Consider the following 4,698-nt stretch of genomic DNA (forward strand, 5'->3'; position numbering starts at 1 on the left):
TGAGTTCCAAACGAGAATTATCAATCGAAAAACGTTCCAGTATTCGACCTTCGCAGAAAAAAAATCGATTTTAGTTACTGTTGCAAATACTTGAATAACTTTCATGCAACGCGAATGCATATTTCGTCGCCAATGACCACGTAGTCGACGCGACGTTAAACACTTATGAAGAAGAAGAAGAATAATAATACTGTAAGATTTGTACAGTACAGAAATTGTAATAAATAGGATGAGTGGTGGGAGAGCCTATGGTGGATCGGCGATTTATAAACAGAGTGAGGAATGTGAGTCGAACAGTCGAAATTGACAAGTTTGGAAGAAGCGAACGTGCGAACAAGGGATCGGCGAGCGTGTCGATGAACGGAGTGCAGATTTTTGAATGTTTGCCTATTGTAATGGCTGGATGGGAACTGTGAGAAATACTTTTATTTTTGTATAAACCTTACAATACTATCTTACATAGTCCTCTACGAAATCAGAAGTCATTCGTATATATCATAACTCCACTACTTAACTCTAGTAACGTTAAGTAGTGGAGTTAGGATATATAACTACTTAACTCTAGTAACGTTAAGTAATGGAGTATACTTAACTTTAGAATTAATAATTCACATCGAACTAGTTCTCGCTAATAAAACGCAGGTGTTCTATAATTAAGAAGCTCCTTACAGTACCGATTACGTTCCCTCGTTTATAGTTACTACAAGTACTGATCTGTTTGATGCGCCGAGAAGTGTTAAAATCTCAGAACAATTACTCAATACAAAAACTGTCTATCGGACCGCATGTTCGGCAGGGTCTCACGAGACTAAACAAAAGCCGAAGTTCGTGGGACGGGAACGAGGCGAAAATATAAAATTTGCATTCAATGTCGGTATGAGATATTTATACTGAACGTCTGCGATGCAAGTATAAAAATGACGCTGTTGCTAGCTGCAGGAAGACTAGTGAATAATTAGCTCGTGGCAACGTGTTCGACTTATAATATAACAGAGCTTTGATTTTATCTGTGCTCTTCATCAACGGTGTAAGAATGGATTGTTGTCATTTACGACGTGCTGCAATACAATCAGATGAATTCTTAATCAAAATGTTTCCACGACAATCGAATATATTACTTGATATACAGGGTGTTTCAAACGGCATGATATTCATGATGAAATACAGGATTTGTTTGATTTTGGAGGTCAGTGTTTGTCAATTATTTAACAATTATTTGCTCTTATTTTTCTGTCAATTATATTTCGTAGGAAATTTGTTATTCATACTTGAGGAAATAATTTTGAAATATTTATAATATTTACTATATACTTACTTATAGTTACTATATTATTATTATAATATAATACAAGGTAATGTCATTACATTACCATGATATAAGATAGTATATGTATAAATATTTCTATTGCGTATATTCGGCGTCAACAAACATAACCTAACTTTATATCCGCCATCTCCCCATTTCGTTTACTCCACTACGTCATAACTTATAACAGAACTATATATTTTATCAAGATACCTCTTATAAAATAACGCATAGACTATCATATCATTGCTTGACGAAACATTATCGCGTTAAATATAAAAATATTTGCAGTTTTCAACCTCAAGCGTATCTGATCAGATTAAAATTTATTAGCCAAAAAAGAAACAATCGAAACCATATTACAAATCAAAGGCATTTTATTTGATAGATTAAATATTTCTGGTATTTCACAGGCTATGAACGAATACAATAAAATATATCACGTTGAAAATAGTCGGATAATGAGGAAAAAAACCTTAAGAAGCGATTCAACCTATAAACACCTAATCGCCTCAGAAATTATGGACAGATAAGTCTCGAACACGCATATTTCCTCTGTTTTATAACCCATTTCGAACTATTACAACAAAATCCGCATTTCTTTACCAACGGGAGAAAAGGAGCAGCTAAAAGAAAATGACGTGATTAGTTCAGCGGCTTTCGTGCTCCACAATGGTACATTACACGTATACATAGGTAACTAAAAGTTTATTCAGAAATCAGCATGAAAGTTTGAAACAACGAAAACCACAATTATTTTTGCACCGGTACTGAAATACATACTTTAAAGCACGCAGCCTTAGATTATAATCAAGTAATTACAATCCAACTCAAACTTCACTCAATAACCAGATTGTAGACTTCCGCCATTTTATGAAGAAAGTGCTGTAGGGAAATGTGTAAATCGTTGCTAATTTTCATATTGCTTCGATTTTGATATAGAGGTTTGGTTGGTAATTATTTTACACATGATTGGTAATTATTTAATATTAGTTAGAAATAATTTTTTATCTAAACGCATTAAGAATAACGTAATGTGTCGTAAAACATAAAGTAGAGAAAATAATACGTAGACCTTTAACAGTATTCATTGACAGTTCCCTCAACTTTCCATTGTATTGAGACAATTCTTCAATTTATAAGAGATATAAAGTGATCTCCCATAAATTAAGTCTTGGTTTCATACAATAAGGAACTCTTCACTGCCTGCATCCCCGTTAGCCATCTTTTGACCATTTTTCCAGGGGTTTCGACCTATTTCAAGAAAGTTTGATTCTCTAACAAAAGGACGTATCTGGCACAGTTTGACCTGTACACTCGAACAATCCGGGTTTTATGGTATTTCGAAATAATTTACTACACACACACAAATCGCCCGTTAAGGTAATATTTTCAGCACTACGGGACATAAAAATGGCGAATAATGGTACGCGCACTCTCCATAATTTCAGTCAGAAAATATTTATTTCCGCTTTTTCCGCGCGCATATCCCACTGTGCAACGCGCCACGCCGATACAGGAACAAGCTCTGACAACAAGCTTCGCGAGAGCAGTTAAGCGTGCAAGTATAATTTGTTTCGACAGGCGGGTTAAGAATAGAAGGATCAGCGGTAGAAAGGAAACAGAGAACGTGGGCGATCCCGCAGGAGATATTGGCTACCCCTGCCACGCTGTTATTCCTGCAGCCTCTGTGGCGTCGAAGGTTGCAGGGCCCGTTGCTCCTGGCAGTCAGGAAACGCCGCTTCGAAAAATTGATTTGTCATTACTTCCCTTGTAAAGCAGAGCTATGGAGCTTCGTGCAATGTCACGACGAGTATTCGCAGCCTGGTACCAGAATGCGGCAGGATTTTTGAGAGTTTGGTGCCCCGGGTTACATGCGATCGTGTGCATGCGGCTTGTAAGCACTCGTGCGGTCACCATACGCGTCCACATCGACACATGCAGCACTGGATGTGATTATAACAGCGGATAAAACGGTCCTTTAAAACGCAATAACTTCCTTTAAATTGCATTGAACCACTTGCGTTTTTAAATGGAGCTAGAAAAATGTTATTCTCGATGAAACGAAATTATTTTTAATTCGTAATAATTGAAGATGTGTATACTATAAATGTACTTTGAATATTTCATTGGGAATCCTTAAGTAGAAGTCAAGTTTATTTTAATGTAAAAGTTATTAGATTTAATTATTGAGGAAATTGAAAAAGAATGAATGAGTTTGTAAATAAACTTAGAGTTCCTCTTTCAGATTATGTAAAGATGATACCTACAAAACTTCGTTATTCATAATTTAAATACAATTGTTTTTAATTCGTAATAATTACAGTAAAATTAAGTAATTATTAACTTATTACTTCGAGTTCTTTGAAGAGAAAAATTTTTTAATTTTTAATTCATAAATTTTACTTCTTTCAAATTAGATTTATAAATAATTCAAGAATTTCTATTTTCTAAATTAATTTACTTTCAATTTTCCAAAAAAGAAAATTTACAAATTAATTTACAAATTTTCCAAACTGAAAAATTAACAAATGTAATAATTTCAAATTTTCAAACCTATGATTTACGAATGCAGTTAAGTACACCGTGCTCTTACGCTCTTGCTCCTCCCTATTCGAGTATCTATAATTTGAATCACATTTCTCACTTTCAAACTACACTATAACATTTCCGATCAACTGATTAGCCTGATTTTAATGTACCTTCATTTTTCCTGTCTTCGACATCTCTTGGCTACTGGTCGGTGAGAAAATCGAGAGGTAAGCATCGTCTAGACTCGTCACAAAAGCCACTGTTTATGAGTAATTATACGTTTACTAGGGCGTTCTCGATAAATCATAGCGGACCGGTAGTTTAACTTTACGACAGGTGAAAAGCGATTAGTGGCCGTGTTACGTTGCCGCTTATAAAGCCAGCTAGCGATCTTCTATTTTCAGTCAACTTCCCTTCCTTCCTTTCTTCCTTTTCTCATCCTCCCGAATCTGGGCTCTCGAAGCCCGTTGCCAACAAGGACGTGGCAACAAAAAGAGGCTGCTGGTTCGAAAGCCGATTCCCGTTTTGAACAAGAAACGATATTCCGTCGTAGAACGTCGGTAAAGAACGTAATCGTTTGCTCGACGGGGGCTTTCTCGCGCCTTCGTTCTGTCTTGCCAGGCGTTCCAGCCTAATTGAGTCTGTTTGTAATCCTGCTTATGGATCTTTATGAAAGGAAAGGTTTACAAGCGCAACGTAAACCCCTCCATCCATCAAGCGGGAGCGGCAGCTAAAGACCTCATCAGTTCCGGTGCCAGTAAACACGTAGTCCTCTTGATAAGCCCACCGAGATAGAAGCGGAGGAAAGCGGACGTTCAAGCTGTATCCTCGAGAAAAATTCGCATAACTCCTTCGCCCGT

The 4,698-nt window shown here is 36.5% G+C and overlaps 1 long non-coding RNA gene across 3 annotated transcripts; it reads left to right on the forward strand.

Moving 5' to 3' along the window:
* The first annotated feature begins 289 nt into the window (after window positions 1-289).
* On the forward strand, window positions 290-3,509 carry LOC143265777 (uncharacterized). Of its 3 annotated transcripts, XR_013040475.1 has the most exons (4): window positions 290-412; window positions 698-1,186; window positions 1,720-2,002; window positions 2,551-3,509. It is a non-coding gene; the product is annotated as an uncharacterized LOC143265777 (long non-coding RNA). The 3 variants fall into 3 exon arrangements; XR_013040473.1 differs by having other exon boundaries at window positions 290-1,186; XR_013040474.1 differs by lacking the exon at window positions 2,551-3,509 and having other exon boundaries at window positions 290-1,186; window positions 1,720-2,493.
* Window positions 3,510-4,698: the final 1,189 nt, after the last annotated feature.

Source organism: Megachile rotundata, chromosome 14 (genome assembly GCF_050947335.1).
Source record: "Megachile rotundata isolate GNS110a chromosome 14, iyMegRotu1, whole genome shotgun sequence".
Taxonomy (NCBI): domain Eukaryota; kingdom Metazoa; phylum Arthropoda; class Insecta; order Hymenoptera; family Megachilidae; genus Megachile; species Megachile rotundata.